This window comes from Phyllopteryx taeniolatus, unplaced genomic scaffold (assembly GCF_024500385.1).
Source record: "Phyllopteryx taeniolatus isolate TA_2022b unplaced genomic scaffold, UOR_Ptae_1.2 contig_159, whole genome shotgun sequence".
NCBI lineage: Eukaryota > Metazoa > Chordata > Actinopteri > Syngnathiformes > Syngnathidae > Phyllopteryx > Phyllopteryx taeniolatus.
In genome coordinates, this window is record NW_026903081.1 from 1 (window position 1) to 26,980 (window position 26,980).

The following is a 26,980-nucleotide window of genomic DNA, read 5'->3' on the forward strand; positions in this document are numbered from 1 at the left end:
AATAATTCATTTCTAGTTTTCACTTGCGGTCCTGTGAGGCTGTGTATTATTTTCTCTCTAGACACTTATTAATTTGTCTCCTATTTTGCTCTTCAAAGTTGGTTACTGACCGCGATAACACGGTTCCAGCCAGACATATGTGACAAGTGTACTGTATCACCCAATCGCTTATTTCGGTGTTTTGGACTTCATGTCACGATAGCTTAGCAATTAGCATGTCTTCTATGTCTTTCACCTGTGAATTACTCATCATTTGCCCTTCCCTTGTCAGAAGTGTAGTTTATTCGCTGGCATGGAGGCGATGATTAGTGACTTATGCCGAGTTGACACCGGATGTGAACCGTACGTTCACCACCGCGGCTCAGCAACGTATTATTTATCATCGTGTTATTATATGAGTTCTGTTAGCTGTAGGTTGTAGGTAGCTGGGGCAGCACGAAATAGTGTGCAACAAGCATTCCCCCATTATACCCAAACATCGGAAAGCAGGGAGGTCGGGTGACTGTTCAGTGTGGAGGCACCTTCTTTCGGGCCAAAACCAAACATGCACTTCTGGACCATTAGAGGACAAAAATGTTCAGTGGCTGAAAATTCGGTGCATCATTATATTATACTAACTCCTGGTGGCCAAAGCGGACACACCAGAAGAAGCATCACTATGAATCGAAGTATTAATTCATGATGGTCTAAATGTTTGTTCAATGGTATTACTCTATGTTTTATTAAGAACAGTATTATAGAGTACTATTTTCCTTTTTAAAACAAAAAATAAATTTGTTTTACATCATTTTACCAGATACAAGTTAAACCCAATGAAATCAGACATCGTAAATGCACTAAGTGAAACTTAGGGTCAAATTATATATTACCGCTATATACTTCCAAATGAACAAACCATAGTCCTCATCTTTTGGTTGACCTTGGCCAAGTTTTCCAAGAGTCTGACCACACGGGACACCTGGCTGGCCAGGTAAGTGTGAGCCAAGAAAGCAGCTTGGTTGGTTCTTATCAAAAGCTCCAAATACTACTGCCGTTTCGTTCGCGAACATTTCATTCTGAAGAATGAATCTTTTTTTGTGAACGAACTGAACCGAATCAGTTAATCAAATGATTCATTCTTTTATCTTGACCGCCACCCGGCAAGCGAGTCGGCTGGTGAACTGCTGCAGCATTCTGTCACTCACTTGTGCATCTTTGGCGAATGACCAATGAGCAGCCAGCGTCAGGCAGCACCGTGCAGGCGCGGGAGGGACTGAATTTAACTGAATGTACTGAAATGCACTCAATGTACTGATGAATTGAACGTCAACTGAATGTACGATTAGCCACGAGTGATTCGTTCGTTGAACTTCTTCATTCGCGATCAGCTAATGTCTGGATCAGACTACAAGACAAATTTGGTCTTTCCCGATAGCACTATGTTAGACTACTGCCATTAAATCTTGCCGTATCTCAGTGGCAACAGTACACGACATGAATTCTGTATCTTGTCAAATCAAACACAGTCAGCGAGGCGGAACCAGAATACGTGACACCGGTCAACGCGACCGGATACGTTCATTACCATGGCAACGACAACAACTATGCGCCGCACTAATGTATTGTGTGTGTGGGTGGGGGGTACAAAATGAGGAAAAATTGTAGTGGTTGTCACTGGTTCTCAGGAGAGGACGTTCATTCAAGGATTGCTTGAGGTGTGTTCACAAACTTTGAATACGGTATGACTACGACTCACAGGCAGGCAACAAAACGATATGTAACCTAGCAAGCTAGCGCTAGTACTAACGGTTGTACGTAAACATGCTGGCGTTCTGTCGAATCATGCTCTTAAGCTTTGGTTAACACTGGTTGGTGCGCGTGAATAAATGTTGACAACGGCAAGCACAAGAGGCTATGTGCCGGTCACAATTCTATTGGTCGACGTCAAGGTGCGCTGTCGGAGAGTTGACGTTGATATGTCACACGACAGGGAAGATATCCCAAAAAAACTTTGAATTTTGGAGTTGTAGGGCGACCGTAGGGCCAAATCGTTGGTCGTGGATTATTTCACACTACAAGAAGTTTTGTTGTTCCCAACAAAATATGTCGGGCCCGTTCTGGGAAATCGGCTGCTATAGCTAATCAGGCCAATATCGGGGTTAAAATCATGTAGTCTGATGTAGGCATAAGAAGTAGTAATAGTAATATTCATTTTCAAATTTAATCTGTATTTTAATGAATTGACCCAAATACAAAATATAAATTATGCTCAGACCTTAATGTATGTGTAATACCATGGAATTTACAGTACATTAAAATCTTATTTAAATGAATACATTTACTGGAATAGAAAAAAAGGCGGCACAGTTGGGCGACTGGTTAGAGCGTCTGTTCAATCCCCGGCCCCGCCTGTGTGGAGTTTGCATTTTCTCCCCGTGCCTGCGTGGGTTTCCTCCCACATCCCAAAAACATGCATGGTAGGTTGATTGAAGACTCTAAATTGCCCATAGGTGTGAATGTGAGTGCGGATGGTTGTTTGTTTATGTGTGCCCTGCGATTGGCTGGCAACCAGTTCAGGGTGAGAAGCGGCTAAGAAAATGGATGAATGGATGGAATAGAAAAAAATATACTAAATATAATCTGGCTCATAATTGAATATTATTACCCTTTTGTGTTAACTGTGAAAGGAACACTATCACATAGATGTGCTTCATTCTTATTTCATTTATTATTTAACTTACCTGATTCGCCAAGAGCAGAGGAGATCCTGGCAGAAACGATTGTACAAGACCTGCAACCTCTTTCCGTGGTGGAGGATGACAGCTTCGGGAATTTTGTGAGGACACTCGACCCCAGGCACAAAATTCTAAATACAAAGTCTTTAATGGAGAAGAAACTACCAGCTCTTGATGAAGACTGCCGTGCCAAGGTTCAAAAGGCAGTGAGTGGTGTGGACAATGTTGTGCCTATCAGTGACATGTGGACAGCAATAGCCACAGAGGCATATTTAACAGTCACATGCTACATCGTCAATGAAAACTGGCAAAAGCTGGCATATGTGCTAGAAACGTGCTCTTCCTGGAGAAACCACTAAGGGCCATATTTGTGCACAATTAACCAGAATCACAGAAGAATGGGGTATAGCGGACAAGTCACATGCAGCATCAGTGCCAGCCGAGAGGATGTTTTCAAAAGCCACGCAGTTAAAAAGTCACAGAAGAAGTGCATTAAAAGCAAAAAATACAAAACACAATACTGTTCTTAAACAAAAACTGATTCCTTGAAAAAGAACAAAATAATCCTGTGAATGACATCTTATTACGATTTTCTGATTATTGTGGATTAGTACACACACAATGACTACTGTACCCATTCGTACCTAACACTATATTATAATTATAAATACCATATGCATATAACACCACTAGAAAATCATTTTGACTGTTCACATTGCAAAGTCAGCTCCGCTTTCACACGGAATCAATAAATCTTGTTGTTGCTCCCCACAGAAATCTTTAGTAAAAGGCAAAAGATTTAGACAATCTGAAGACAAACAAGAGCGAACTGCTTTGGTCGCAGCGAAGCGGACTATGTCATTGTCCGCCATGCCATTTTAACAGACGGTCTAAAATTCAAACAATTCGACTTTTATTTTTTTTTAACACAAATAAGAAATCCACCTACATTTGACATACTCCAATATTCTCATCCTGTCACATAATATGATAATTATGAAGACGAGACACGCAAGCTCGCTGTAACAGCCCGCCAAACCAACGTGCCTACTTAGTGGCCATATTGACATTCCCATTGTGTAGCTTTTTCTTCAATAATAATAATAGCAATAATAATAATAATAACAGATTAAACCTATTGCGGCGGCACGGTGGACGACTGGTTAGAGCGTCAGCCTCACAGTTCTGAGGACCTGGGTTCAATCCCCGGCCCCGCCTGTGTGGAGTTTGCATGTTCTCCCAGTGCCTGCGTGGGTTTTCTCCGGGCACTCCGGTTTCCTCCCACATCCCAAAAACATGCATTAATTGGAGACTCTAAATTGCCCTTAGGCATGACTGTGAGTGTGAATGGTTGTTTGTTTCTATGTGCCCTGTGATTGGCTGGCAACCAGTTCTGGGTGTACCCCGCCTCCTGCCCGATGACAGCTGGGATAGGCTCCAGCACGCCCGCGACCCTAGTGAGGAGAAGCGGCTCAGAAAATGGATGGATGGATAAACCTATTGCGCTTTTCAAGACACTCAAAGACACTTTACACTGAATAGATAACAATAACATTAAGGTGGGTAAACAGGAAGCACAGGTGCTGGTGTCAGCCATGCTGTCCACCGCGGTGGATGCAGAAAAGTCACGCCGGGTGGCGAGAGCCTAGCTGGATGTCAGGGGATGCGGAAGGATGGTTGCTAGCTGAGCTTGATGCACGCAAGTATTGCGACCGAAGCTGGTATTCGAGAGCTTTCTGAGAGAGTGATAGGTAGGTCATAATTTAGCCTTTTTGTTTTTGTAAATAATCTCCCCGCCTTTCCTAGTTTACAATACATGACAAAAACCACGCATAGTCCTTCGGTGAATGTGTTGAGCGAACGTGAGCTTCGAGGATGGATCATTAACTGAATAAGAAAGCACTTGAATGACTATGTGAAAAAGAACTGAACGTGAACGAATGCTTTTTTTGTATGTTTTTGTATGTTTTCAGTAATAATGATTGAAAATAGTTAAATATTTCACGAGTGGTTGGTTTTTTGCATTAATTCTTCTTACTGTTTTTGGATATAAGTTGAAATGTTTAATGGCAAATATTCATGTCTTTTGACATTTCTGGCGTGTCTTTATTCGATTATTAACACTTATCACATGACAAATTTGAACGTTGTGTAACCAAATTAGTGGGAGGAGTGTAATTCCCCTACTCTGCGACGATGGCGCTAGAGTCCTACTGTCAGTTAGCAAAGAAAGAAACAGGAAGTAGTTGAGCGAGGCAGAGTCATTGATGTTTTTTCGTCAAAATGTTGAGCAAACAGCTATTCAGCTTGTGGCCACATCATGATACCAGCAACCGATTTTTATTCCAAATAACTCATTATTTCTTTGGTTGTTTCAAACTTAATATGCGGCGAAAGGATATGCGTTAATCTGCGCATTCTATTGGATTGACGTGGGCCACGTGACCAAGGAACACGAGTATCTGACAACATTATTTCAATATAAACGTTGAAAAACAACACAGTTGACATTCGTTTCATAATTGTTGTTTGGCGTGTCCATATGTGCCACCATAACTTTGGCTTGAAGGCTGGAGAATGAGGTCGTCTTTTCTGGCGTTATGTCAGCATCGCTTCTGTGCGTTTTGGCTAAGATCAAGTCTAGTATCTGGTCTTATCAGTTTAATATCTGATACGTCCCCTATCCGTGGCCATATATTAAATTGATTTTTAAAGCTAGGAGATGGAATAGGGGCTTGCTCCGTCCACTTCACGCATTGATCTGGTATTACAGTACCTCCGGGAACGGTGCACCCCCACAACGAGGTCTAAATAAATATCAATTGAGCCATCAATCCAATGACTTGGTCTGTATTTAATGCACTGAACAGAAGGTAAACAAGTGACTCTCAACTCTGGGGTTTGTCTGTGATTCTCACTTTCAGTATTGTACAGAGGCATATTAAGTTTGGACATGGAGCATAGGAGAAAAGTGACAAGGAATGTTGTACGCCTCTCCCCAGCCACTTCATCCAGCTCTTCCGGGGGGATTCCGAGGCGTTCCCAGGCCAGTCGAAAGGCGTAGTGTCCTGGGTCGTCCCCGGGGTCTTCTCCCAGTAGGACGTGCCAGAACACCTCACCGGGGAGGCGTCCGGGAGGCATCCGAATCAGAATCCCCGGCCACCTCATCTGGCTCCTCTCAATGTGGAGGAGCAGCGGCTCTACTCTGAGATCCTCCCGGATGACCGAGCTTCTCGCCCTATCTCTAAAGGAGAGCCCGAACACCCTGCGGAGGAAACTCATTTCGGCCGCTTGTATCCGGGATCTTGTTCTCGGTCACGATCCACAGCTCTTGACCATAGGTGAGGGTAGGAACGTGAATCGACCGGTAAATCGAGAGCTTCGCCTTTCGGCTTAGCTTCTTCTTTACCACAACGGACCGATACAAAGTCCGCATCACTGTCGACGCTGCACCGATCCGCCTGTCGATCTCCTGTTCCATTCTCCCCTCACTCGTGAACAAGACCCCAAGACACTTGAACTCCTCCACTTGGGGCAGGATCTCATCTACAAGCCGGAGAGGGCACGCCACCCTTTTCCGACTGATGACCACGGTCTCAGATTTTGAGGTGCTGATTCTCATCCCAGCCGCTCACACTCCGATGCGAACTGCTCCAGTGAGAGTTGGAGATCACGGCTTGATGAAGCCAACAGAACCACATCATCTGCAAAAAGCAGAGATGCAATGATAATACCGGACCCCTTCTACGCCTCGACTGCGCCTTGAAATTCGGTCCATAAAAGTTATGAGCAGAATCAAAGGGCAGCCTTGGTGGAGTCCAACCCTCACCGGAAACGAGTCCGACTTACTGCCGGATATGCGGATCAAACTCTGACTCCGGTCGTACGGGGTTCGGTACCCCATACTACCGAAGCACCCCCACAGGACTCCCCGAGGGACACGGTCGAACGGCTTCTCCAAGTCCACAGAACACATGTAGATTGGTTGGGCGAACTCCCATGCACCCTCGAGGACCCTGCCGAGAACCTGAGATTCGACTTCCCGACGGACCCTCCTCTCCAGCACCCCTGAATAAACCTTGCCAGGGAGGCTCAGGATTGTGATCCCCCTGTAGTTGGAACCAGCAGCATCTCCAAGGACTCCAAAAAGGGAGGGGACTCTGAACTCCTGTTTTGTGCATAGGCGCAAACAACAGTCAGGACCCGTCCCCCCACCCGAAGACGGAGGCAGGCTACCCTCTCGTCCACCGGGGTGAACCCCAACGTACAGGCGCCGAGCAGGTGTGGGTATACTTATTGCTGAGCAGGTGTGGGTATACTTATTGCCGCCCAGCTCGGCGCCTCTCACCATGGGCAACTCCAGAGTGGAAGAGAGTCCAACCCCTCTCGAGAGGACTGGTACCAGAGCCCAAGCTGTCCTCAACACTACAATCCTTGTCCTCAACACTACAGTGTCCATCCATCCATCCATTTTCTGAGCCGCTTCTCCTCACTAGGGTCGCGGGCGTGCTGGAGCCTATCCCAGCTGTCATCGGGCAGGAGGCGGGGTACACCCTGAACTGGTTGCCAGCCAATCGCAGGGCACATAGGAACCAACAACCATTCACACCTACGGGCAATTTAGAGTCTCCAATTAATGCATGTTTTTGGGATGTGGGAGGAAACCGGAGTGCCCGGAGAAAACCCACGCAGGCACGGGGAGAACATGCAAACTCCACACAGGCGGGGCCGGGGATTGAACCCCGCATCTCAGAACTGTGAGGCTGACGCTCTAACCAGTCGGCCACCGTGCCGGCCACTACAGTGTCATCCTGAACCAAACTAGACAGCTGCTGTCGGTGGTCCAAACGGATTATGCTCACACACAGATTGTTACCACATTGACGAATGACATGCTACGTGAAATCTCTTCATCCATTGACAATTTAGCAATGGGTAGAATCCCTCCATACTTGGTACCCCTGAGCTTAGTTGAAAGCATCCTGTCTAAAGGTCTAACAAGACCCATTACCCCTGTCCAAGCCCACTTGGCTTTTTCTCTCGGGAGTTCCACTGTCTTGTATGTCTTGTAATTAATGTTGGCATCTGGCAGCATGACAGTTCCGTCCGAGTCAGTACTCCCGCGGCAGTCGCTTATCTTGATAGTAATTGGCATCTGCTCTATCAAAAGACTCAGAACTGTTTTCTGAACAAGTGCCCAAATGCGTGACCCAAAATTTTCCGTAGGAAAAGAATGACTGAACCCGAACCTAACCCCATACAGATAGGGGAGGAGGTCCTGCTTGACTTAAATTGCCCCCCGGACCTCTCTACCGGGGGGCAATTTTTTGCACCACTGTACACACACACACTGTTAGATTTATCTTACCCAACATTATAAAAAATAGACACAAAAGGAATGAAGACACTGGTTTCTGTTTCTCATGAGGAGGGCGTATGGGAGACTGAACAATCTCACAGCCTCTCAACAATCTCAACAAGATCACAACAATCTCCCCCGTCGCTCCTGCATTTATTTGAAATAGGAGGGATTTACAAGTCATAATGTTCTAAGCAATAAGACACAACACAAAATATTTGAAAATAAGAGGGTTTTTCCCAGACATAGTATTCTAAGCAATAAGACACAACACAAAATATTTGAAAATAGGAGGGTTTTTCCCAGACATAGTGTTCTAAGCAATAAGACACAACACAAAATATTTGAAAATAGGAGGGTTTTTCCCAGACATAGTGTTCTAAGCAATAAGACATGATGATGTCTGATGTCGGATGATGCTGAGTCTTCTTTTTGAAGGCGAGACAACTAAAATCGTCCATAATACTAATGCAAGCGAAGCAAATAAATGATAACTTCTATAATATATTTAACACACACACACACGCACACACATCAACAAAATGGAAAATTTTATCCATCCATCCATTCATTTTCTGAGCCGATTCTCCTCACTTGGGTCGCGGACGTGCTGGAGCCTATCCCAGCTGTCATCGGGCAGGAGGCGGGGTACACCCTGAACTGGTTGCCAGCCAATCGCAGGGCACATACAAACAAACAACCATTCGCACTCACAGTCACACCTACTGGAAATTTAGAGTCACCAATTCATGCATGTTTTTGGGATGTGGGAGGAAACCGGCGTGCCCGGAGAAAACCAACGCAGGCACGGGGAGAACATGCAAACTCCACACAGGCGGAACCGGGGATTGAACCCGGGTCCTCAGAACTGTGACGCTGACGCTCTCACCAGTCGACCACCGTGCCGCCTGGAAAATTTTATTTGAGGTAATTAGAGCCTTAAATAGGTCAATAAGTCAGAACAACGCCATACACTTCAACCAGTGAGTGAGCTGCGGCCTTGCAGGTTGGTCATGACCTGGATGTTCTTCAAAATGTCCTTGTTGAAAAAAAGGCTGAATGCAGTCTCAGGTATGGCTGCTGGTGTGAAAGTGAGCTCATCAAACTGATGAGCTTTTATGGCCCTGAAGGCCCTCAACCGATAGGAGAGGATAAATTCAAACCGACCAATAAAAGTTGAAATTCAAACATCATGCCCTCTTGTCTTTGTTATCCATAATTTGTACAGTTGTTGCATGAGGGATATTTAACTCTTAGGCCTACTACACTAGTGTATCCATTGTTGATCATTATTGTGGGATTTTAAAGTACTGTGAATATTCCATTTAAATGGTTGTAGACCATTTTCTATTGAGTTTAGGATATGGGTTGAAATTACAATTTGGTTTGTTTGTTTTCGGGATGCTACACGCGTGCAGGAATTTTCGTAGGCGTAGGTGCAACGTAGCGCAAATAGGTCTTTGATGAATTGTCACTGTGTCCTGTTTTGTGGCGACATGAGAAAAGCTTCAGTTGAAGAGCCGCCACTGTTATATAGTATTTCGGGAAAAAAAAGCTTTTGATAACTTGATGTCCCAGGTGCTGCGATGGTACTGACCAAGTTTGAAGTCAATCCGATGAAAGCTGTTGGACAAGTTCTCAAAGGTGTTACACCTGAACATTGTTCAAAAGTGTACCTTTCATAGGTCATAGGCAGGTTTCTCTTAAGTTTAGGATATGGGTCACGACCCACTTTAATATAAATTGAATTATTTATTTTTTTTAAAAAGCCTCAAAAAACATGGACAGTATATTATATTTTTAAATACAGTTTCAAATGGGTTTGCTGAACCGCTAAAGTCCTATTGCCTGCCATGACGTCTACCAGCCAGACTGGGCTGCTCTGTGAATTTGTTTACAGAAAACAAGGCATTAACATTCCTTGTCACTTTTCTCCTATGCTCCATGTCCAAACTTACTATGCCTCCATACAACACTGAAGGTCAGAATAACAGACAGACCCCAGAGTTACTTGTTTACCTTCTATTCACTGCATTAAATATAGTTCAAGTCATTGGATTGATGGCTCAATTGATATTTATTTGGACCAAGTTGTGGGGGTGCACCATTCCTGGAGATACTGCAATACCAGGTCAATGCGTGGAGTGGACAGAGCAAGCCCTTATTCCAACTCCCAGTTCCAAAAATCAATTTAATATATGGTCCCCGGATAAGGGACGTATCAGATATTAAACTGATAAGAACAGATACTACACTTGATCTTAGCCAAAAGGCCGAGAAGCGATGCCAACATAACGCCAGAAAAGACGACCTCATTCTCCAGCCTACAAGCCAAAGTTATGGTGGCACATATCGCAGATGAGTCACATATGGACACGCCAACCAACAATTATGAAACGAATGTCAACTGCGAAATAATGTTGTCAGATGCCCGTGTTCCTTGGTCACGTGGTCCACGTCGATCCAATAGAATGCGGAGATTAACGCATATCCTTTTGCCGTGTATTAAGTCTGAAACAACCAAAGAAATAATGAGTTATTTGGAGTAAAAATCGGTTGCTGATATAATGTTGTGGCCACAAGCTGAATAGCTGTTTGCTCAACATTTTGATGAAAAAACATCAATGGCCCTGCCTCGCTCAACTACTTCCTGTTTTCTGCTTCAGGAAGTGGTTCAGAATTTGGAACGATGGGTGACCCTTCGACACAGCAACAGAGACCCTGTCAAGCAGCTCCATGAAAATGTGGGTTTATGGTTTGCCATTCTCCAAACGTGTGTTGACAAACACATTACACAAGCTGCCATAGTGGTACATCTCAATAAATTATAATAGTGTCAAAAGCTTAATTTAGTGAAGTTGTTCAATTCAAAAAGTGAAACTCATATTATAGAGATGCACCACACACACTGAAGTATTTCATTTTTTTTTATACATGAATAATTTGAGGATTGTAGCTTAAAGCTAATGAGAGCTCCAAATTCACCACCCCTAGAATATAACGTAACAAACTACTATCAAACAATGGAATTTATTTTTAATGTAGAATTTAGGCAGGAATTTGCCCTCTGAAAAGTATTTTCCCAAGTGTTTAAATAATCTCTATGTATGAGTACAGAAAGTTTTCTTTTTTTTTTTTTAGATTTACCTGTATACGATTACTACCGTTACCAGTTACACACACAGAGTACGTTGAAACAATATTTTATTACTTCATGTCGACATAATATTTGATCAAACATTTTTTATGTCATTCATAAGTCATTTCCAAGAGCCACAACAAACGGCATATTGCAATGCATCACACAATTCGTGGCCGAAGATACAGTTGCCTGTGATTATACACATGGCCAGCAGGTGGTTTCGTGTGCACATGAAGCATCAAGACATCGACCATGACTCGAACCAATGACCGAAGCGTTACGACGTTATGAAGCTTCATCTCGTCATTACTCACTGGTTCGACTACTCAGAACAAACCCACGTATGCTAGAAATTACATCATACTGCAGTACCATAGCATCATATGATGCACACTTCAGCTTTTACAACGAGCAACATTCCGATTGTGGGGGAAGATGCCGGTCCGACGTGGCAGGCCCAAACGTATTGTGATGGTCTGCTGGGAATGTCTGGCAGAATCCCCTGTCAGAAGGAGTTTCAATTCTCACCAACAGAACTTTTCTCATGTTGCGGGCTCGGCGGGGGACATTGATTCCAAGCAGACGATGTTCTGTCCTCCATTGCTGAGGCGGTCGACCGGCGCTGTAGTGGTCGGTGCCTTTCGTGGCGGCAATCCCCGAACCCGTTGGTGGACAACAACGGTGAGGGATGCCATCAAGCTGAAGAAGGAGTCCTATCAGGCCTTTGATGGGTAGCTGATGGGTACCGGCTGGCCAAGCGGAATGCAGCTTTGGTGGTCGCTGAAGCAAAAACTCCGGTATGGGAGGAGTTTGGTGAGGCCATGGAGAAAGCCCTCCAGACGGCTTCGAGGAAATTCTGGTCCAACCTCCGGAGTCTCAGGCAGGGGAAGCTATGCACCATCAAGACTGTGTCTAGTGGGGATGTGGCGCTGCTGACCTCGACTCGGGACGTTGTGAGTTGGTTGGGAGAATACTTCGAAGACCGCCTCAATTCCACTGACACGCCTTCCCATGAGGAAGCAGAGTCTGGTTCTCTGAGGCGGCCTCTCCTATCGCTGGGGTGTAGGTCACCGAGGCGGTTAAAAAGTTTCTCGGTGGCAAGGCCCCGGGCCTGGATGAGATTCGCCCGGAGTTCCTAAAGGCTCTGGATGTTGTGGCGCTGTCCTGGTTGACACGCCTCTGCAAGATCGCGTGGACATCGGGGACAGTGCCTCTGGATTGGCAGACTGGGGTGATGGTCCCCCTTTTTAAGAAGGGGGACTGGAGGGTGTGTTCCAACTACAGGGGGATCACACTCCTGAGCCTCCCTGGTAAGGTCTATTCAGGGGTGCTGGAGAGGAGGGTCCGTCGGGAAGTCGAATCTCAGGTTCAGGAGGAGCAGTGTGGTTTTCGTCCTGGCCGTGGAACAGTGGACCAGCTCTACACCCTCGGCAGGGTCCTCGAGGGTGCATGGGAGTTTGCCCAACCAATCTACATGTGTTCTGTGGACTTGGAGAAGCCGTTCGACCGTGTCCCTAGGGGAGTCCTGTGGGGGTGCTTCGGTCGTATGGGGTACCGAACCCCGTACGACCGCAGTCAGAGTTTGATCCGCATATCCGGCAGTAAGTCGCACTCGTTTCCGGTGAGGGTTGGACTCCACCAAGGCTGCCCTTTGATTCTGCTCATAACTTTTATGGACCGAATTTCAAGGCGCAGTCGAGGCGTAGAAGGGGTCCGGTATTATCATTGCATCTCTGCTTTTTGCAGATGATGTGGTTCTGTTGGCTTCATCAAGCCGTGATCTCCAACTCTCACTGGAGCAGTTCGCATCGGAGTGTGAAGCGGCTGGGATGAGAATCAGCACCTCCAAATCTGAGACCATGGTCATCAGTCGGAAAAGGGTGGTGTGCCCTCTCCGGCTCGGAGATGAGATCCTGCCCCAAGTGGAGGAGTTCAAGTATCTTGGGGTCTTGTTCACGAGTGAGGGGAGAATGGAACGGGAGATCGACATGCGGATCGGTGCAGCGTCGACAGTGATGCGGACTTTGTATCGGTCCGTTGTGGTAAAGAAGAAGCTAAGCCGAAAGGCGAAGCTCTCGATTTACCGGTCGATTCACGTTCCTACCCTCACCTATGGTCAAGAGCTGTGGATCGTGACCGAAAGAACAAGATCCCGGATACAAGCGGCCGAAATGAGTTTCCTCCGCAGGGTGTCTGGGCTCTCCCTTAGAGATAGGGCGAGAAGCTCGGTCATCCGGGAGGATCTCAGAGTAGAGCCGCTGCTCCTCCACATTGAGAGGAGCCAGATGAGGTGGCCGGGGATACTGATTCGGATGCCTCCCGGACGCCTCTTGGTGAGGTGTTCTGGCACGTCCCACCGGGAGAAGACCCCGGGGACGACCCAGGACACTACACCTTTCGGCTGGCCTGGGAACGCCTCGTAATCCCCCCGGAAGAGCTGGATGAAGTGGCTGGGGAGAGGCGTACAACATTCCTTGTCACTTTTCTCCTGTGCTCCATGTCCAAACTTAATATGCCTCTGTACAATACTGATAGTGAGAATAACAGACAAACCTCAGAGTTGAGAGTCACTTGTTTACCTTCTGTTCAGTGCATTAAGTATAGATCAAGTCATTGGATTGATGGCTCAATTGATATTTATTTAGACCTAGTTGTGGGGGTGCACTGTTCCCGGAGGTACGGCAATACCAGATCAATGTGTGGAGTGGACGGAGCAAGCTCCTATTCCATCTCCTAGCTTCAAAAATCAATTTAATATATGACCCGGATAGGGGACATATCAGATATTAAACTGGTAAGACCAGATACTCGACTTGATCTTAGCCAAAACGCACAGAAGCGATGCAGACATAACGCCAGAAAAGACGACCTCATTCTCCAGCCTACAAGCCAAAGTTATGGTGGCACATATGGACACGCCAAACAACAATTATGAAACGAATGTCAACTGTGTTGTTTTTCAACGTTTATATTGAAATAAGGTTGTCAGATACTCGTGTTCCTTGGTCACGTGGCCCACGTCAATCCAATAGAATGCGCATATCCTTTAGCCGTGTATTAAGTTTGAAACAACCAAAGAAATAATGAGTTATTTGGAATAAAAATCGGTTGCTGGTATAATGATGTGGCCACAAACTGAATAGCTGTTTGCTCAACATTTTGACGAAAAAACATCAATGACTCTGCCTCGCTCAACTACTTCCTGTTTCTTTCTTTGCTAACTGACAGTAGGACTCTAGCGCCATCGTCGCAGAGGAGGCGAATTACACCCCGTCCACTAATTTGGTTACACAACGTTCAAATTTGTCATGTGATAAGTGTTAATAATCGATTAAAGACATGCCAGAAACGTCAAAAGACATGAATATTTGCCATTAAACATTTCAACTTATATCCAAAAACAGTAAGCATGCTCTGCCTAAGAATTAATGCAAAAAACGACAGAGTGAAAGCAAAACCAACCACTCGTTAAATATTTAACTATTTTCAACCATTATTACTGAAAACATACAAAAAAAGGAAAACATACATATTTGTAAACAAATGTAGTTTGGTTATAATACTTAAGTATAATAATCTTAAGGAAATGTATGGTCACGAGTCGGCCCCGTGTTTCACAATTAGCTTTACCTGTTGATGTGAAGTGACATCATATCCAATTTAGCGTCCTTAAAATCTTCTGACTACGTGCACATAATGTCAAAGAGAGAGCACTGAAAACATTCAGAAAAATAGTTACAAATAGTGAGAAAATTAAGCAAAGAAGAAGAAGAATCACCTTTATTCTCATGAACATGCACAAAATTTGTTCTCTGCATTTTACCCATCACAGTGAACACACAAACTTGTTAGTGGAACACACTGGAGCAGGGGGCAGCTGAAACGCCCGGGGAGCAGTTTGGGGTATCACTGTCTTGCTCAAGGACACCACAGCCGTGAGTCCGGGGGATGTTGGCGGATGGTCCGGTCGGGATCTTGAACCTACATCCCCTACAATAGCAGGCAATGATCTTAACCATTGGGCCACGGTGCAGCATACAAAAGGTAACTCAATGTGTTTCCCAACCTTTGCACCGCGGACCTTTTAGGAGTCGGCATTTTACTCACGGACCGGCTGTGGTGGCGTGCAAATACATATTTTTCTTGGGGCACTCCGGGTTCCTCCCACATCCCAAAAACATGCAGGGTAGGTTAATTGAAGAATAAATTGCCCTTAGGTGTGAATGTGAGTGCGAATGGTTGTTTGTTTATATGTGCCCTGCGATTGGCTGGCAACCAGTTCAGGGTGATAGCTGGGATTGGCTCCAGCACGCCCGCGACCCGAGTGAGGATAAGCGGAACGGAAGATGAATGAATGAATGAATGAATACACACAGACACACACACACGTATGCACACACCTACACACACACACACACACACAAACTCTTGCCGCGCTTCTGCTTCCTCCTTCGCCGTTCGTGATGCGTCCACTGTGGGTGCGATGCAGGAGTGGAGGTCGGTCGTTCAAAAGAACAAATCTTCTCAGTAAACGTAATGAACTGAAGTAGTTTATGAACTAATTTCGTTCTTTGAGCTCTCCCACCGTTAGCCAGCCCACTCTGACCGGAAACAGAAGCGTTCGAGTCTCAACGTGTCAAATGAGACGTGCAGGTGGTTCGGCGGAGAAGAGCCGGCCAATTTTCAAAATAAAACACATAGACACGTGACTTGCAATACAACAGAAATTATAAAAATTGGTCATTTTTTTTCTCTGCGGCCCGGTAACAAATGCCTCAAGGTCCGGTACCGGTCCGCGGACCAGTGGTTGAGGACGACTGCTTTACATGATTAAAGGAATTTAAAAACAGATAAAAAAAACTTATAAACATTAAAAACATGCATCCATCCATTTTCTTCACCGCTTATCCTCGCGGGCTGCTGGAGCCTATCCCAGCTATCTTTGGGGGCGAGGCGAGGTACACCCTGAACCGGTCACCAGCCAATCGCAGGGCACATAGAAACAAACAACCATTCGCACTCACATTAACACCTATGGGCAATTTAGCGTCTCCAATCAACCTAGCACGCATGTTTTTGGGATGTGGGAGGAAACCGGAGTGCCCGGAAAAAAAAACACCCAGGCACGGGGAGAACATGCAAAGTCCTCACAGGCGGGGTCAGGATTTGAACCCTGGTCCACAGAATTGTGAGGCAGATGTGCCAACCAGTCGTCCACCAATTAAAACAGCATACAGTGCAAGAAATATCATTTAAAAGTGGAAATGCTCTAAAAAGCATGAGAAAAAAGAAGAGTTTTGAACCTGGACTTAAAAACATTCACACTCGATGCTGACGTCACTTCTGTTGGCAACTTATTCCATTTGTGTGCAGCATAATAGCTAAATGCTGCTTCACCGTGTTTGGTTTGGACTCTGTGCTCCACTATTTGACCTGAATCTGTCGATCTCAGAACCCTACTGGGTTTGTATCCCATTAGCGTTTCATGTATTCAGGACCTAAACCGTTTAGTGATTTATAGACCAGTAGCAGAACTTTAAAATCTATTCTAAAGCTGACTGGAAGCCAGTGTAAAGACTTAGGAATTGGAGTAATATGCTCTGACCTCTTTGTTCTGGTCAGAACCCGAGCTGCAGCATTCTGAATGAGCTGCAGCTCTTAAATGCTCTTTTTGCGGAGTCCAGTCAGAAGAGCATTACAATAGTCAAGTCTACTTGAGATAAAAGCATGGATGAGCTTCACTATGGATATGTTCTTGAGATGGTAGAAGGCAGTTTTAGTTATTGATTTGATATGACTGTTGAAAGTCAGGTCGGAATCTATCAGAACACCAAGGTTTCAGACTTGGTCTTTAGTTTTTAAAGAAAGTGACTCCAGGTATTTACTAAGAGCAATCCTCTTTTCTTTATTGCCAAAAACAATTATCTCAGTTTTGTTGTGGTTTAATTGAAGAAAATTTTGGCTCATCCAGTTATTTATCTGTTTTCGACAGTGACACAACACCTCAATTGAACTGTAGTCATCTGGAGAGACTGCTAGATATAACTGTGTGTCATCTGCATAGCTATGATAGTCAAGATTAAAGTTAAAGGGTAGCATATACAGGCTGAACAGAAGGGGGCCAAGAACTGACCCTTGAGGGACCCCATAGGTCATTGCCATTCGATGAGATTGAACACTTCCAATGGTTACAAAATAACTCATTCTCTTTTTCTCCACTTATGTTCTGCTTTCCTACACTTTGATTTAGAGGTCTTTACCATCATTGTGCTCCTCCACGGTGTTCTAGGTCACCTCAAGATTGTCTCTTAATAGGAGCGACAGCATTCATGACATTTGAGATTTTGCAGGTGAAATTATCCAAAAGTTCATCAATTGGCTCAGCATTCACAGTTTGTGGCACAGCAATGGTCTCCATAAACTTAGTGGCGGTACTCTCATTTATGTACCTTTTCTTAATAGACATAGAGGTTGTCTGAACTGAAGAAGAAGAATCTGTAATTCAAAGAATACACAAAAATGATCACTAATAGCCATATCCTTAATGTCAAATGATAGAATTTGAGATGACCAGATCTAAGATGTGACCTTGAGTGTGGGTTGGACTCTTGATATGTTGAGAGAGGTCAAATCTGTCTAGTATAGCAGAGAGTTCTTGAGATTTTTTTTGTTCACGTTATTGTCAACAATAATGAATGTTATTGAATGTTAAAGTCTCCCGTTATGACAAAATTGTTGTAGTCAGTACAAATAACTGACAGCAGTTCTGAAAAATCCTCCATAAATTTTCCATTGAATCTTGGAGACCTATAAATTATTAAAACAATCACCTTTGGGACACCTTTAAAAAACAGAGATATTCAAAAGAGCTAAAATCACCCAGTATAATTTCTTTACACTGAAGTAATGACTTAAAAATAACAGCAATACCACCGCCTTTTTTCCCTCTTCGACACTTGTTCATAAAATTAAAATTTGCTGGTGTTGCCTCATTTAAAATGGTATTACAGCTACTTTCTGTTAACCATGTTTCATTTAGTAACAAAAAGTCCAGATCATAGATTGCAATGATGTCATTAATCAACATTGATTTATTACCCAGTGACCTGATACTGAAAAGAGCTAGTCTTGCAGAGATAACTGGAGACAATGGTTTGATAGATTCACATTCTATCCTCACTAAGTTTGTAGTTCAACTTTATTTGTGCCATATTTCTTTGACCCACTTTCTGTCCCTTGTAATTACAGGGATGAAAAATACCTGATATCCCTAGGGGTCTGATTTATTCTGGAAAATACCCCGTAGATATTAGTCAGATTTGCCGATAAGATTCTTCATTGGTGGAGGAGGGGCATCCGCATCTTAGTGGATGGTGTTTTCAGGCAAGGGGGGATGGGAGCAAGATCTTGGCGGATCTTGACATTCCTGTGGAGGTATGGAAGCATCTAGGAGAGGTGGCTGTGGAGTTTTTGACCAGCTTGTTCAATAGAATTCTAGTTTTTTAAGAACAAAGGTGATGTGCAGAGCTGTGGCAACTATAAAGTTGATGAGCCACACAATGAAGTTATGGGTAAGAGTAGTGGAGGCGAGACTCAGGACAAAACTGACAAATATAACAAAAGCGATTGAAACATATTTTTAAACACCAAAATGTTCAACCAAACCATGTACTGCAATTTTTCGTGTATAATGTGCATTTTTTTACCCAAAAAATTGCCAAGTCAATCGTGCTTTCACATTTTATAAATGTATGCCGCCATCTAGTGGTTATGAAAAACCTGTACACTTTCATTCCAATGTGACAGGGGTACGTATGATTGCATATATGTACAGTTGTGCTCATAAGTTTACATACACTGGCAGAATTTGTGAAATATCATTTTTGTTAAACAAAACACACCTAGCTTCTTCTTTTCCTTTGGGCTTGTCCTGTAAGGGGTCGCCACAGCGTCTCATCGTTTTCCATGTCAGCCTATCTCCTGCATCCTCCTCTCTCACACCAACTGCCCTCATGTCTTCCTTCACAACATCCATCAACCTTCTCTTTGGTCTTCCTCTAGCTCTCTTGCCTGGCAGCTCCATCCTCATCGCCCTTCTACCAATATACTCACTATTTCTCCTCTGGACGTGTCCAAACCATTGAAGTCTGCTCTCTCTAACCACCTCTACGCCTCGGCTGCGCCTAGAAATTCTGTCCATAAAAGAATCGGTCGGTGACAAAGGGCAGCCTTGGCGGAGTACAACCCTCACCGGAAACAAGTCTGACTTACTGCCGGATATGTGGACCAAACTCTGACTCCGGTTGTACAGGGACCGAACAGCCCGTATCAGGGGGTTCGGTACCCCATACTCCCGAAGCACCCCCCACAGGGCCCCCCGAGCGACACGGTCGAATGCCTTCTCCAAGTCCACAAAACACATGTAGACTGGTTGGGCGAACTCCCATGCACCCTCGAGAACCCTGACAAGGATGTAGAGCTGGTCCACTGTTTCACGGCTAGGATGAAAACACACTGCTTCTCCTGAATCTGAGATTCAACCTCCCGACGGACCCTCCTCTCCAGCACCCCTGAATAGACCTTACCAGGGAGGCTGAGGAGTGTGATCCCCCTGTAGTGGAACACACCCTCCGGTCCCCCTTCTTAAAAAGGGGGACCACCACCCCAGTCTGCCAATCCAGAGGCACTGTCCCCGATGTCCACGCAATGTTGCAGAGGCGTGTCAACCAGGACAGCCCTACAACATCCAGAGCCTTGAGGAAATCCGGGAAAATCTCATCCACCACTGGGACCTTGCCAACGAGGAGCTTTTTAACCACCTCGGTGACCTCAACCCCAGAGATAGGAGAGCCCGCCTCAGAGAACCCAGACTCTACTCCCTCATGGGAAGGCGTGTCGGTGGAATTGAGGAGGTCTTCGAAGTATTCTCCCCACCGGCTCACAAAGTCCCGTGTCGAGGTCAGCAGCACCCCATCCCCACTATACACAGTGTTGATGGTGCACTGCTTCCCCCTCCTGAGACGCTGGATGGTGGACCAGAATTTCCTCGAAGCCATCCGGAAGTCTTTCTCCATGGCCTCACCGAACTCCTCCCATGCCCGAGTTTTTACTTCAGCGACCATCAAAGCTGCATTCCGCTTGGCCAGCCGGTACCCATCAGCTGCCTCAGGAGTACCACAGGCCAAAAAGGCCCGATAGGACTCCTTCTTCAGCTTGACGGCATCCCTCACCGTTGGTGTCCACCAACGGGTTCGGGGATTGCCGCCACGACAGGCACCTTACGGCCACAGCTCCGGTCGGCCGCCTCAGCAATGGAGGCGCGGAACATGGTCCACTCGGACTCGATGTCCCCTGCCTCCCCCGGAACATGGGCAAAGTTCTGTCGGAGGTGGGAGTTGAAACTCCTTCTGACAGGGGATTCCGCCAGAGGTTCCCAGCAGACCCTCACAATACGTTTGGGCCTGCCACGTTGGACCGGCATCTTCCCCCACCATCGGAGCCAACTCACCACCAGGTGGTGATCAGTTGACAGCTCCGCCCCTCTCTTTACCCGACTGTCCAAGACATGCGGCCGCAAGTCCGATGACACGACCACAAAGTCGATCATCGAACTGCGACCTAGTGCCAAGTGGAGCCGGGGAGCAATAAGTATACCCACACCTGCTCGGCGCCTCTCACCGTGGGCAACTCCGGAGTGGAGTTCAACCCCTCTCGAGAGGACTGGTACCAGAGCCCAAGCTGTGCGTTGAGGCGAGTCCGAACTTTCGACCTCTAACACCAGCTCGGGGTCCTTCCCTGCCAGAAAGGTGACATTCCACGTCCCTTGAGCCAGCTTCTGTAGCGGGGGATCTGATCGCCAAAGTCCCTGCCTTCGACCACCGCCCAGCTTGCACTGCACCCGACCCCTATGGCCCCTCCCACAGGTGGTGAGCCCATGGGAAGGAGGACCCTCCCGGGCTGTGCCTGGCCCGGTCACCAGCCGCTCGCCTTCGAGCCCCACCTCCAGGCTGAACGAAGAACTGAACTCGAGTCACCAGAACTTCAGTCAGTGACACAAACTATTGAGCTATTTTGCACATAAACAAGACTCGCTGTGAGCAGGGTTCGAACATGCGCGGGAAGATCCCATTGGATTTCAAGTCCAACGCCTTAACCACTCGGCCATCGCAGCCACATGGTGTAAGCGCAAAAAGTCATTTATATGAGTATTTTATTGTCATTTGAGGGACGAATCAATTTCGGCCACTGAGTGTCCTTATTTTACTTTGTATTTGATGAAAATGGGTTTGGCTGACTCAATTATATCACATTACACGGAACTACTAAATTTGAGTTGGCGTTACACAAATAAAATGGATGGAAAACCTGCCCAAAATTTATTTGTGTTCATCCAATGAGTCATTTTTTGGTGGTGATCAGTTGACAGCTCCGCGCCTCTCTTCACCCGAGTGTCCAAGACATGGGGCCGCAGGTCCGATGACACGACCACAAAGTCGATCATCGAACTGCCACCTAGGGTGTCCTGGTGCCAAGTCCATGTGTGGACACCCTTATGATTGAACATGGTGTTCGTTATGGACAATCCTTGATGAGCACAGAAGTCCAATAACTGAACACCGCTCAGGTTAGATCGGGGGGGGGGGGGGGGGGGCGTTCATCCCAATCACACCCTTCCAGGTCTCACTGTCATTGTCCATGTGAGCTTTGAAGTCCCCCAGCAGAACGATGGAATCCCCAGCGGGAGCGCTCTCCAGCAGCCCCTCCAAGGACTCCAAAAAGGGTGGGGACTCTGAACTCCTGCTTTGTGCATAGGCGCAAACAACAGTCAGGACCCGTCCCCCCACCCGAAGGCGGAGGCAGGCTTCCGGGGTGAACCCCAACGTACAGGCGTGGGTGTTGGTATACTTATTGCCGAGCAGGTGTGGGTATACTTATTGCCGCCGGGCTCGCCGCCTCTCACCGTGGGCAACTCCAGAGTGGAAGAGATTCCAATCCCTCTCGTACTCAAAAATGACCAAAGTACGCCAAAAGGGACGACTCAAAGGGAGCAGTCCCTTCCGAGAGGACTGGTACCAGAGCCCAAGCTGCGTGTGGAGGCGAGTCCGACTATATCTAGTCGGAACTTCTTGACCTCACACACCAGCTCGGGCTTCTTCCCTGGCAGAGAGGTGACATTCCACGTACCCTTGAGCCAGCTTCTGTAGCCGGGGGTTGGAACGCCAAGGTCCCTGCCCAGCTCGCACTGCACCCGTCCCCTATGGCCCCTCCCACAGTTGGTGAGCCCATGGGAAGTAGAATGAATGCTTTTTGTCTAAAACGTCACCAAGGTTGTTTTGTGCAATAGCTCTGAGCAGGTGGCAGTTGCAATTTGAGATGCGCAGCCAACTGTTGGAACCGGAAGTCTTTTTCGTGTCTGACATTCGACGAGACGAATGCATTATTTTCGTCAAGAACTACTTCTAATTATGTTTACTTTAGATTTTTTTTAATTAGTCCAATCATTTCTCTTAAACCCGAATGGGTGGACTCTAAATTGCTAATAGGTTTGAATGTGAGTGCGAATGGTTGTTTGTTTCTCTGTGCCCTGCGATTGGCTGCCGACCGGTTCAGGGTGTACCCCGCCTCCCGCCCGAAGATAGCTGGGATAGGCTCCAGCAGCCCGCGACCCTCGTGAGGAGAAGCGGTAAAGACAATGGATGGATGGAGGGAGGTTTATATGTTTCTGGGTGTTAATGACCTCACTTTCAACTTATTTTATCGTGTCTCGATGCCGTTGTGCATTATGGGTATCCATTTACTGTCTCAATTTAAACTCAAATTCTCAAATAGGAAGCATATTTGTTCATGTATTAGCACACAGTAGCGTTTCATCTAGCGTATGTTCCGGCTTGCCCGTTGTGTGTATGGTTGTTCACATGCTCATGATGACACCGTCGCTTGACATAGCGTGCGCGTGAATGACTTGCGTGCTCGCGCCGTGTGCAACTCATACTTACCTGGCAGGGGAGACACCATGATCAAGAAGGTGTTTCTCTCAGGGTGAGGTTCAGCCATTGCACACCGATTGTGCTGATCTCTGCGAATTCCCCAAATGTGGGACTCTTGACTGCATAGTTTCTGGTAGTGGGGCACCGCGTTCGCGCTATCCCCTGATCGTTCGTTGAAAATAATACTGCGGTCAAGCTAGCCTCCACTCAAAAAGTAGCAGTCAAGCCAGCCGCCCATAATTTTGTTCATACTAGGCATTACGGTAATAGGTCACCAACACGCGGCGAAGCCACCTTCAAAATAGAAGCTTACCAATAATACGGACGTCAGTGCTCTTCGGTTTAGGAATGCAACAAGCAAAGTTAATTTGAATCTTGAAATACATTACATACATACATTAAAAAATACACTTTATTTGATATCTTGGGACAAATAAATGGTAATGGGCTCCACTTATAGCGGTTTATCTACATCATCACAGTGCCCAAAGCGCTTTACAATAGCTTTACAATAGCTTTACGACTGCTGCCATGTGAGGCACTGCCAGGTCCACTGAGAACAAATTAGGGTTCAGTGTCTTGCCCAAGGACACTTCGACATGCGGACAGTCGGACCAGACATTCGAACCTGTTCTACCTACTGAGCCAAAGCCACCCCAACATAATCCCATTGGTATCGCAAGACAAGTCCAGATCTGTGTGACAGACCACCAAGGACTCCACGAAAAGAGGTTTGATGACGATCTGATATTGTATTTCAAAATAAAAACCTCTGAAAACTGCAAATGTTGCTTTCATTACCCCTGATTGAAAAAATCTGTTAAATCTTTTTAATGAGATATCGCAACACCGGTCCAGTTCTGGGGGACACTACACCCCCCCAGGGCTCCAACAAAAGAGGTCCCATCAAAATCTGATGTGGCATTTCAAAATAAAAGTCCAATGAAATTGGTGTATTTCACTGTCATGTTCACGGATTTCAAAAATTCTTTAAAAAAAATCTCCTAGTTATCACAACACCAGACCAGTTCTGGGGGACACTACACCACCCCAGGTCTCCAACAAAAGAGGTCCCATCAAAATGTGATGTGGCATTTCAAACTAAAAGTCCACTGAAATTGGTATATTTCACTGTCATGATCACGGATTTCAAAAATTCATAAAAAAAAACGTCCTAGTCATCACAACACCAGACCAGTTCTGAGGGACACTACACTACCCCAGGTCTGCAACAAAAGAGGTCCCATCAAATCTGATGTGGCATTTCAAAATAAAAGACTCTTGAAATTGGTGTATTTCACTGCCATGATCACGGATTTCAAAAATTCTTTAAAAAAAAACTCCGAGTTATCACAACACCAGACCAGTTCTGGGGGACACTACACCACCCCAGGTCTGCAACAAAACAGGTCCCATCAAAATCTGATGTGGCATTTCAAAATAAAAGTCCACAGAAATGGGTGTATTTCACTGTCATGATCACGGATTTCAAAAATTCTTTAAAAAAAACCTCCTAGTTATCACAACACCAGACCAGTTCTGGGGGACACTACACCACCCCAGGTCTGCAACAAAAGAGGTCCCATCAAAATCTGATGTGGCATTTCAAAATAAAAGTCCACTGAAATTGGTGTATTTCATTGCCATGATCACGGATTTCAAAAATTCTTAAAAAAAAACCTCCTAGTTATCACAACACCAGACCAGTTCTGGGGAACAATACACCACCCCAGGTCTGCAACAAAAGATGTCCCATCAAAATCTGATGTGGCATTTCAAAATAAAAGTCCACTGAAATTGGTGTATTTCATTGCCATGATCACGGATTTCAAAAATTCTTTAAAAAAAAACTCCTAGTTATCACAACACCAGACCAGTTCTGGGGGACACTACACCACCCCAGGTCTGCAACAAAAGAGGTCCCATCAAAATCTGATGTGGCATTTCAAAATAAAAGTCCACTGAAATTGGTGTATTTCACTGCCATGATCACGGATTTCAAAAATTCATTAAAAAAAAACCGTCCTAGTTATCACAACACCAGACCAGTTCTGAGGGACACTACACTACCCCAGGTCTCCAACAAAAGAGGTCCCATCAAATCTGATGTGGCATTTCAAAATAAAAGTCCAATTAAATTGGTGTATTTCACTGCCATGATCACGGATTTCAAAAATTCTTAAAAAAAAACCTCTGAGTTATCACAACACCAGACCAGTTCTGGGGGACACTACACCACCCCAGGTCTGCACCAAAACAGGTCCCATCAAAATCTGATGTGGCATTTCAAAATAAAAGTCCACTGAAATTGGTGTATTTCACTGTCATGATCACGGATTTCAAATATTCTTTAAAAAAAATTCCTAGTTATCACAACACCAGACCAGTTCTGGGGGAGACTACACCCCCCAAGATCTGCAACAAAAGAGGTCCCATCAAAATCTGATGTGGCATTTCAAAATAAAAGTCCACTGAAATTGGTGTATTTCACTGCCATGATCACGGATTTCAAAAATTCTTTTAAAAAAACCTCCTAGTTATCACAACACCAGACCAGTTCTGGGGGACACTACACCACCCCAGGTCTGCAACAAAAGAGGTCCCATCAAAATCTGATGTGGCATTTCAAAATAAAAGTCCACTGAAATTGGTGTATTTCACTGCCATGATCACGGATTTCAAAAATTATTTAAAAAAAAAAGTCTAGTTATCACAACACCAGACCAGTTCTGGGGGACACTACACCACCCCAGGTCTCCAACAAAAGAGGTCCCATCAAAATCTGATGTGGCATTTCAAACTAAAAGTCCACTGAAATTGGTATATTTCACTGTCATGATCACGGATTTCAAAAATTCATAAAAAAAAACGTCCTAGTCATCACAATACCAGACCAGTTCTGAGGGACACTACACTACCCCAGGTCTCCAACAAAAGAGGTCCCATCAAATCTGATGTGGCATTTCAAAATAAAAGACTCTTGAAATTGGTGTATTTCACTGCCATGATCACGGATTTCAAAAATTCTTTAAAAAAAAACTCCGAGTTATCACAACACCAGACCAGTTGTGGGGGACACTACACCACCCCAGGTCTGCAACAAAACAGGTCCCATCAAAATCTGATGTGGCATTTCAAAATAAAAGTCCACAGAAATGGGTGTATTTCACTGTCATGATCACGGATTTCAAAAATTCTTAAAAAAAAACCTCCTAGTTATCACAACACCAGACCAGTTCTGGGGGACACTACACCACCCCAGGTCTGCAACAAAAGAGGTCCCATCAAAATCTGATGTGGCATTTCAAAATAAAAGTCCACTGAAATTGGTGTATTTCATTGCCATGATCACGGATTTCAAAAATTCTTAAAAAAAACCTCCTAGTTATCACAACACCAGACCAGTTCTGGGGGACAATACACCACCCCAGGTCTGCAACAAAAGATGTCCCATCAAAATCTGATGTGGCATTTCAAAATAAAAGTCCACTGAAATTGGTGTATTTCATTGCCATGATCACGGATTTCAAAAATTCTTAAAAAAAAAACTCCTAGTTATCACAACACTAGACCAGTTCTGGGGGACACTACACCACCCCAGGTCTGCAACAAAAGAGGTCCCATCAAAATCTGATGTGGCATTTCAAAATAAAAGTCCACTGAAATTGGTGTATTTCACTGCCATGATCACGGATTTCAAAAATTCATAAAAAAAAACCGTCCTAGTTATCACAACACCAGACCAGTTCTGAGGGACACTACACTACCCCAGGTCTCC

At 45.4% G+C, this 26,980-nt stretch overlaps 6 non-coding genes across 6 annotated transcripts; 2 read left to right on the forward strand and 4 right to left on the reverse strand.

The window, feature by feature from the left end:
* Window positions 1-3,430: 3,430 nt before the first annotated feature.
* Window positions 3,431-3,540, reverse strand: LOC133473185 (U5 spliceosomal RNA). The gene has a single exon (XR_009786988.1). It is a non-coding gene; the product is annotated as a U5 spliceosomal RNA (small nuclear RNA).
* A 1,782-nt stretch (window positions 3,541-5,322) lies between these two features.
* LOC133473183 (U2 spliceosomal RNA) lies at window positions 5,323-5,512 on the forward strand. The gene has a single exon (XR_009786986.1). It is a non-coding gene; the product is annotated as a U2 spliceosomal RNA (small nuclear RNA).
* A 4,655-nt stretch (window positions 5,513-10,167) lies between these two features.
* LOC133473182 (U2 spliceosomal RNA) lies at window positions 10,168-10,358 on the reverse strand. Its single transcript, XR_009786985.1, has one exon. It is a non-coding gene; the product is annotated as a U2 spliceosomal RNA (small nuclear RNA).
* Window positions 10,359-13,869: 3,511 nt separating this feature from the next.
* On the reverse strand, window positions 13,870-14,058 carry LOC133473184 (U2 spliceosomal RNA). The gene has a single exon (XR_009786987.1). It is a non-coding gene; the product is annotated as a U2 spliceosomal RNA (small nuclear RNA).
* Window positions 14,059-21,304: 7,246 nt separating this feature from the next.
* trnas-uga (transfer RNA serine (anticodon UGA)) lies at window positions 21,305-21,386 on the reverse strand. The gene has a single exon. It is a non-coding gene; the product is annotated as a tRNA-Ser (tRNA).
* A 1,817-nt stretch (window positions 21,387-23,203) lies between these two features.
* Window positions 23,204-23,367, forward strand: LOC133473181 (U1 spliceosomal RNA). Its single transcript, XR_009786984.1, has one exon. It is a non-coding gene; the product is annotated as a U1 spliceosomal RNA (small nuclear RNA).
* The last annotated feature ends 3,613 nt before the right edge of the window (window positions 23,368-26,980 follow it).